Source organism: Botryllus schlosseri, chromosome 11 (assembly GCF_051294905.1).
Source record: "Botryllus schlosseri isolate E-star chromosome 11, Bs_hap1, whole genome shotgun sequence".
Classification (NCBI taxonomy): Eukaryota; Metazoa; Chordata; class Ascidiacea; order Stolidobranchia; family Styelidae; genus Botryllus; species Botryllus schlosseri.
In genome coordinates, this window is record NC_137246.1 from 28756395 (window position 1) to 28766283 (window position 9889).

The 9889-nt window shown below is 40.7% G+C and overlaps 1 pseudogene; it reads right to left on the reverse strand.

The window, feature by feature from the left end:
* Positions 1-8435: 8435 nt before the first annotated feature.
* On the reverse strand, positions 8436-9889 carry LOC145450117 (uncharacterized; annotated as a pseudogene).

A 9889-nucleotide genomic window follows, 5' to 3' on the forward strand; every position in this document is an offset into this window, starting at 1 on the left:
ATATTATACGTCACATTCAAGTAGCGATGTTACCATAGCAACAGACATTCTTAAAATGCATCCAACTGTTACTAAAGCATGCTAAAATCGTGCACTTTAACACATATGCGATCCAGACCATATTTCAATAGCAATTCCACGTATCCTATACTCTATTTCATGTATTCAATTGACCCAGGGCCAAGGGCGTAGCCAGAAAAAAAATTTGGGGGGGGCGAAAAATTCGATGACGTAAATGAGCCCCTCCCACCTAAAGATAAGGAAAAATGGGCTAAAACGATGGTCTTGGGCCCTTATTGGATGATTAACACAACATCTGAGGCGATCTTTATGCATATATTCCGCTCATATAAAGTGATGTGTGATTGTAGAAAACTCTGACGTCAATACTTTCGCGCGAAGCGCGGAAATTTTTTGGTTAAAGAATGAAAATTGTTCATTATATTGTTACTTGCATATTGCAAATACATTGTCAATATCAGATTTACCGGCAAAGCTGATAGAAGTGGTGTCATCGAACATTCAGGGCTAGGACACTTGAACTATATATGTTCATAACACACGGCAAGACTATTTAGAGCAGTGGTTCTCAACCGGTGATCCGCAAAGCCTTTTCAAGGGATCTACGAAAACTCCAAATTTGCAAAATGGTTGATAACCTAATAATAATAAACTATTTTCGGTTTGTTTTAAATTAGAGAGATGATGAAGCACTTTCGCTTCATAACTGCTGAAAGTTCAGGACTCACATAAACAGAGAATGGCCGTCTGAGATGAAATATTCCACCGTGCAAAGTCATTTTAATTGCCAATAGCCTACTAATACGAACACATTGCTGTTTAGGGATGTTTTGCTGGGGTTTTGGAAATAATTGTATGCCGAGATCCATTTTCTCCTATGAAATACACCGACCGCTATTCCAGAATAACTTCACTATGAGCTGCTAGATAGAAATAACTAGACTGGAGGATATATTGATCCATATTGTATATGTTGCAATCATAGCCAAATGTGTCGTCTGACGCGTTACGCGTTATTATTACATTCGCCACCACCTATCTTTGTGGAAATGGATACTCGGCACTCGTTCATATCAAATCGACGACGTGGATTTTCAAGACATAGCCCTGTATTTCAAGAAATGCAGCTACAGAATTCGCTTTAAAATAATAAAATGTCGGTGTTATTTTCAAGAAAGGTCATTTCGCTGTTGTTTATCACTAGCCTACAGATAATAATTGCACAAGACAGATGAAGGTTGCATGATAATAGAGGCAAATTTGAAATAAGAACTGGGGGTCCGCCGGGGTAGCCTACGTGAAGGTGCAAAGAGGGTCCGCGACGACAAAAAGGTTGAGAACCACTGATTTAGAGTTTGTATAGGGTGGACGCTGGACGGGACAGTTGTCATTTATTGCTGTAACTTCATGACTTGCGGAGAAAGCTGTCACCACTCAAGAGATCTCTTACACACAAGGTCGTAGCTAGAATTACATTTTTTATTGCGGGGGGGGGGGGGATTTTTATGAGTTTAGGGAAGCTCTCCCGTGGGAACACCTCGCAGAACCGTACATCCTGCCATGGGCAATTTCATCACTACCCTTTATTCAAACGATTCTTAGACGCACGCACACAATACCCTATGGAAGCCTCCAGTTGAAAAGCAGTGTGCATTTCGGACCGAGTCGCGCGGAGCATACATGTTTTTGAGTAAATCAAAGTATTTGATCAATAATATTGGTGCGTGTATATGAGCAAGTGGATTCCATTCTTAATAATTACTTCGTTGAAGCATGTGTAGGAACTCGTTTCCTACTGAGTAGTTAACTAACTACGTAACTCTCATTTCGATACTGAGAACGCCAGACAAGTACAGTTACACTCAATCTGTAATCACAACAATAATAATATGAACATGATCTCTGACTGGCACCTTTTGAGCGTGCAAGTCAGAGCGGTACGAATGTATCAGAATGTTAATATTCGAACGGTAACGCGTCAGGAATAAGCGTGTTACATTTGTGAGTCACGATCGCTTGGATATAGTTTGTAGGTGTATTATGTGCAGCTACACATGGTTATTTAGTGCTGACCTCTGGTAAAGATTGATGCTAGTTTAGAGATTGGAATTGCTGATATATATACCAGACCAAATTACAAAACTCCTTTGATCAGACTCGTGCGATTTCAAATTAGCACTTTTTAAAGGGAGATGGCGATATTTTCCTGTGCCAGTCGCATTCATGTCGGAGAAGTCTGATGGCAGGGACAGGATCATTAGGCGCCAGCCATTCAAGTACCCGAAAATCTATATCGAATACATGCGTCGGTCGGCCAATCATTTTGGGAGCGCACTTTGCGGAGTCGCATGTAACCTACTTTATATGTCTTCGTGTGTCCCGTAACGGGAATTGTCGGAGCTAACAGTCCCAATCCCCATACTGAACTGACAACCCTAAACTCAATCAACCCAACGACCTTGAGTTACTCTCGTGTATCTACTGGTACTGTTGTATTCTCATAATTAAGAATGCAGCTAAGATCAATTGTGGGTATTTGCGGAAGATTTTTTTTTCGGGAGACCGTTAATAAAATCAAGACAGTCATGAACATGGACACTAAAACGCGCGAAGCGCGAAGAAATTTTTTAGGTTGCATTCATCTGCCCTAAAATAATGTCATATTTATTGATTTTACGAAAAATCTTCCTAAAATTTGGGGGGGGCGATCGCCCCTTTCGCCCCTCGCTGGCTACGCCAGTGCCCAGGGCCAAAGCATTCTCGTGAAGGGCTTGTTACATCTTCATATTATCGTTTAAGGCTGTTCAAGATTTTTTGTGTATTTGTATATTCTAGGGTACTTATCTAGTTTTATGACGGTTCTCACAAGCAACTTGTCTTGGTTTTATAACCGTCTAACCTCACTCAAGTGTAGGGGTCCTAGTCGCTGGGGCGTGGACTAGTTACAACGCATACTAAATAATTCACACAAAATCACACAATTTTCAATATACATTGATCCCAAAAATGCAATAAATCACTTTACTTCTAAAGGATTTGGCTTGACTTTATTAACCGTTTTTCTAGGGTGACGCAACATGGTGTGGATATAATATGGCGCATAATATATAATACATACGCAGTAGATATATCGCCAATTCACTGTAACGCCTTTTCACTGTAAAAGTTCGCAGACACCGAAAATGGTGGAACCATCATTGCAAAGCAACTTAATATTTGCATGTATTGTACATAACAATTACAGATAAACCGGGATTAGCCTCCATACGCTAATCCTTCGCATTCGCTTCAGACACCTTTGTTACGCATAACGAGCGTGTCAGATTTGGGTTGTATGTAGGGTGGTTTTCACTAATCACCTATCGGCAGTTAGTTGACCAAAACGATCACCTAATTTTGTTAATGACCTTCTTCAAAAAGTTATCTGCCCAAGGCCCTATGTACTCCGTCGTAATTATTTTCTGGGCTACAATACTGAAATTATTCCCAGAGAACATTAGATAATGTTTCCTTATAAGGTGGGCAATCACACCTCTGTTGTTTAGCAACAACACACGTGTGCTTAAAGGCTTCTTATGGGCCGCCGTGGTAGTTAGTTTCAACTTCAACGAAAGCTGTACAGTATACACAAACACCAATCCATAATCTATACGGCTATCGCCAACAGATATATGTCATCCTCATTTTTAAAGACATGCATGTTCCTATATTGGTATATTACGGATGTTAAAGCACACAAGAATTTACAGTTCAAACATTAAATTACGCCATACACTTTTCAATTACCGTGTCTCATCTCCAATCTAATCTTTGGAGTGCAAATAAGAAAGTCAAGAAATACGATTGCATTACAGGCTATACATTAAAATTAGTATTTCACCATATAGGCAAATATACGATTCATAAGTGTTTACAAATTGGGAATAATGATACAGGACGAGTAGCCACTATTACTTGACACAAATTGACACTATATTGCTTTAAAAGGGTCATATAAAGACACCATAAAACAGAGCCTAATACCTCGGTTCGCAAGCATTATGTTATTTCGATATCTCAGCTCAACGTGGATTTTTTCTAACAAAATGACATTCAAACATTAGTACAATGCGTCAAGACTGCTTACTACAACTATACACTTTTGGTAAATATTATTTTTGATTATATCTAGGTACTCGATCCTTATCCATTATGAGCTCCTAGTACTATAAAGACATATTTTATTCATTTCCGAAATATGCTCAATTTCAAATCTTCCACTTTTTACTACATTCTGACACTAGTCAACAACATCTTTACAATTAATACAACTAATCTTGCTCGCATGATGCTTTTACTGGCAAAATACGGTTCATTTGTTATCATTACATTTGCATTTTAAGATCCGACTATATACTTCTGATATCCGCTAACACTATCCTATTTCTCGAAAAGGTCTGGAATCACCGTCCTGTTTAGATCCGCGCTAATACAATAATGACGGCGACTAACGTATTATCCTATATTTAATGTGTGACGATCAACATATGGCCATATGTCCAAGCTTCCGGTATTTAAATTCAGCTAACTTCCTCATTGCATCACTCGGGCATTTAACTTGGTGATGTATTTTCTAGTTTATGATGTCATCAACCTCGTCCTAATTTCACTATTGGTTTTAACAGACAAAACAGATTCATATAAACCTTGTTGCATCGTTATTCAACATTTTGAACAGCCCGTAGGTTCTGATAATATTCCGTGATATCTCAAAACATACACAACAGTCCGTATTTTAAATAGCGCCAATTAGCCATAGTTGCTATGCATTCATCAGCGTAACTATATCCTAGAATTACGGGTTCCTAATTGTGGATCTTTTGGTTATCATTTCTGTGATTCCACGGTTTTTCCCGCTTCTATACCGACTCGTTGTATGTGAGTCTTTATTCTACTCGCGCCACATTATAGTTCGCCTGCAAACACATTTACATATTTTATATCGGTATTTGTGATAAATTACATCGGTATTTGTAATAAATAACATAAATTCACGGGGCTCGATTTTATAGAACTACTAAAGTAGTATTAACACCTTCATTTCCCATTCTGCTTCAAAAGCAGACAAGTTAATGTAATTTCCACCCGGTAAAAAGCAGTGTGTCCATTAATAATTTTCCGTTTATGATACGGCGGATTTTGCCTGAGCGCCGGGACCGAAATACCGTTGACTTAGGGCAGATCGTGCACAGGTTGCCCGACATATGAGCATGCGACACAATGCAAAACGACAGTTGAGCATGCGACACTACAGCATGGGGACACATTAGCATGGTAACACATGAGCATAGGGACACATGAGCATGGGGACACATGCGCATGGGGACATATGAGCATGGTGAAATATGAGCAAGGGGACACATGGGCATGGGGACAGTTTAGCGTGCGACACTTGAGCATGGTTACACATTAGCATGGGGACTAATGAACATGGTTACATATGGGCATGGTAACACGTGAGCATGGGGGCACATAACGATTGGGACACTTCAGCATGTTAACACTTGCGCATGGTGACATATTAGCATGGTGACATATTAGCATGGTGACAAATGAGCATGCGGACACTTGCGCATGCGACACTTGGGCATGAGACACTTGAGCATGAGACACTTGGGCATGCGACACTTGGGCATGCGACACTTGGGCATGCGACACTTGGGCATGCGACACTTGGGCATGCGACACTTGGGCATGCGACACTTGGGCATGCGACACTTGGTCATGCGACACTTGGGCATGCGACACTTGGGCATGCGACACTTGGGCATGCGACACTTGGGCATGCGACACTTGGGCATGCGACAATTGAGCATGCGACACTTGAGCGTGCCGCATTTTAGCATGTGCCACATTTTAGCATGCGTCACTTGAGCATGTGACACTTGAGCAAGTTAGCTTGTGTTAGTGATGGAATTTGTTGTCACGTGGTGCAAAAAACCACGCTGTTATAAGCACCACAACATGCTTTTATTAATAAATAAAATAACTCGATTTCACGGCTAGCTTCGTCTGCGGTTAGTGAAACATGACATCAGTGGAAATTGCAGTCTGTATATTTCAATCCTGCACATCACAAGACTGTGCAGTGTGCATGTGCATGTGAATACCCATGCAGAATGAAGTTTGTTGTCGATGCGGGGACGCCACGATACTGGATATAGCGTTTGTTCTGAAAGTAGATTCTAAACCAGTGATTCCTAACCCGGCTAACCTTCTTGCGGCTCTGATAGACCCCTGAATATGCCACTAAAATATTATAAACAGTTGCTGATGTTTGCCAAAGGCCTCTTCTGAAAACGGAGAAAGAGAATTTTTGCAGAATAGCGTCGAAACCATGGATTTATACCCGTCAGAAAATGATACATTCTGAGCAGGGATGGTGTGAACCTCTGAAAGGTTCAGGTTCGTGTGAACGCGAACCTTTTTGAAAGGTTCTGTGTGAACGCGAACGTGAACCTCATGACGTCACGTGACGTCATAATGCTACTTCCGACACTGCATTTCAGTGAAGTGAAATATATTAATGTACACGATACCCAGCGCCGAGTCGGGCCACATAATGTCACAATGCTGAAGTACATACTGACTTTTTAAACGTCGCCAAATGTATCAACTGCGAAGCAATCAAATGATATAATTATCCCGTAAAATTAATATCTTCCGTCACTTTGCCAACTTGCATGGGAATATAATCATACGCCTTAACGGTCTAGGCCAGACCGGACAATGTATTCGGCGTATGAGTGTTCTTACGTTGATATTAAGCGTAGTGTATAAAGGGTTTTACCCCATTAACAAGTCATACAGCAGTGGCCAACACTTCGATCGCACGTATTTGGTTTTAATGATACAATAAACATATGAAATCGACATGGACCCCGTATTCTTGCTAGATTTATTACATCTGACACCGATATCAATTTCATTAACTGGTTGAATAAGCATCAATCGCTTTTCGGTCTTGATATTTTGTGATGTTTTATGCTACTAGCGCCATGCATATAATGGCCCGCAGTTATAATGCAATAAATTTCAACCAAAGATGTTATAATGAAGTGAAAATTGTAATAAATGAAAAAGGTTCACAGTGCAGAACCTATCAAGGTTCGTTCGTGAACGTGAACCTCTCAATTTCCAAGGTTCACACACAGAACGCGAACGTGAACCTCACGTTCACACCATCCCTAATTCTGAGTTCTGATGGTCATAGACCTTTACAGATTGTCTCTGTGAAGAGTAACTTTCGACACAATTTTACTGGCATCAAAGTATCGGCTGATAGTCAAGTATAAATTGCAATATTACCAATATTACTCAGCGTATAATCCCAATCAAAGTTGTGCATTAACTGATGGAATGTATGAAGAGGTATTACATAACGTTATATATAGTATAATGTAGTGATGATATGCATTTTTAGTATATTTCAATGTATAGCACTCGCCAGTCTTTATCTAGCAATGCTAAAACAACCGATATAGCATCTATAGAAGTCTATATGTGCATCGTACATGCCTTTGAATTAGCTGGACGGTGAGATCCAGAGGTAGGCTATAGCTATACCATTAAATTTTCTTTATAAGTATAGGCTTCGCGAGTGTTTTCATGCGGCTCCATATAGGTACTCCGAAGTTTGAAACACTGCTCTGACATCCAAATAGGTTGCTGGGAACCACTGTTCTAAACGCATTTCACATCTGCGAAAGCTTCAGTAAGTAGGCCTGATGGCTTAAAGTCTCCAATCCTCAATAACTGTTACATTATTTGGTATAGCTCAACTAACTACTACTATTGGTAAACCGCCGCGTGACCTGTAATCAAGTTTCGGCTGAACGAAACTTCCCATACATAGCCCAGGCTACTCGCGGCTATACCGTTCAGCAGGTTGTGTGTAAATGTTTTAGAGGACTTTCGCGCCTAACCCTGGCTAAGTAGAGCTAGTATAACAAGGTTTAATTCGATCAAGGTTTAAATGTTTTGAATCGAACTAAAAGAGTCTACCTCAACCTCACCGCATGTCATAGAAATACAGACCTACTTCGTCACACTGTTCTCCAGTAGCCCTAAGCCATTACATGGGAAGTATGACCCTCTACAAGTGTACTGTGAGCTTTCCTGACAATTTCTGCTTCAATACCTACGATAGTACTATGTCATACCAACATATATTTGACATAGTCTAACACAAAAGAAATGTGCAAATGAAAATGCATCACAGTAAAGCCGTTTCTATCAATTTGTGCAAATGAAAATGCATCACAGTAAAGCCGTTTCTCTCAATTTTTGCTGAAAAGACCAAAATATCATCACTGACAACGAAACATCTGCTAATCTCTAATCAAAATATCTTATCCAGCGGTTCATATTTCAATTCAAACACATAGGCTGATGTTGAAGGCTACTCCCTGAACAAATTCCATTCGCGTCATACTTTGATTTTTGTATGACTGAATAAGTCGTTCAAGTCTGAGATTAAGCTCACGATATCGCTTTTCGGTAGGTGGTGCAGGCATGCCAGCGATCCGTTGTTGAAGCAGAAGGTATTGCATCATCTCCTCCTGGTTCAAAGCTTGCAAAAATCTCCAAATCGAGGGATGGTCACAGTCGAAATGTCTTTGGATGCCGCTGTGCCATCCCTCCAACCTGTTGTTGGTTCTTGGAATGCCGGATTCAGTTCCTTTACATTCCACATTGATATCTCAAATTTGGATTTACTTCTATCAGCAGTTCCGACGTTTTGTCGGCCAATATAGCAATCTTCAAAGTATTGATAAAGATGACTCAACCCTTCTGGTAGTTCTGCTTCTTGTATCTTTAAATTCAGTTCATCGTATCCAGCGATCACTTCGTCAAGAGGTAGAAATGCTAGAGCACAAAGCATTTTAACGTATTTGCGGACGTCGTTGTTGCAGGTATACTGTTCACTGATGCCGAACCTCTGAACACTCCGCCAGATTGACTGGCATAAATGAAAGTAGCAACCACTAACTTTGATCCCAGGGAACTCGCCTTCCAGTGCATTCTTGGAAGCTATTTCAAAATCGATCACGGCGTGCTGCGGTTGAAGACCATTCTGATTGGCTTTCAATATTTTGAACAATCTTCTATATGTCTTTGACCTCTTGTTGGGAAGATGAGCGTAAACACATGGAACAACATAGTCATCAAGTACAGCATGAATGGTGAAGAACTGATAGAACTGGGAAGGCGCAACTTTGAATGTACCATCAAGTATCCATGTGGAGGATTGTTGCAGTGTGTTAAGCATGTACCGTGATGCAAATACGATAGCTCTATGAGGACTGCATTGCTCCTCTGCAGTCAAGTCGAAGTCGTCATGTAGAAGAAATGCCACTTCATCTGAGCCATGTGACACCGTTTTATATCTCTCCGGGATAACAAAATCATTCGACGAGGGCGCCGGTTCAAATCCACCTTTTCGATGCCTGTGTCTCTGAATCATCCTTGAGAGACTCTTCCTCTGTGGTGTCTTGGAGGCGGCTTCCTCGGAAACTCCCGCTAGCATTTGACCAAGTATGCGCCTTGGAGCATCATTAGCAACAGATGCAGCCACCTTTATTTGATCTTTCAGCAATAGTGCCTCTATTCTAGCAGGATCTGGAACGTGACAATGCTGTTGTAATACGTTTACCGCCTGACGACAAGTTATGTAGTCTCTTGAAGTCGCTATGCTGCCTTTACAGCCTCTAAAATCACATCGCCAGTTGGTAGAATTGATATTTTGATTGCTTCGGCGGTAAGAATATCCATGGTACGCAAGTTTTGGTTTTCCTTTTGTAGAAGTAAAAACTCGGTATTCCGACAT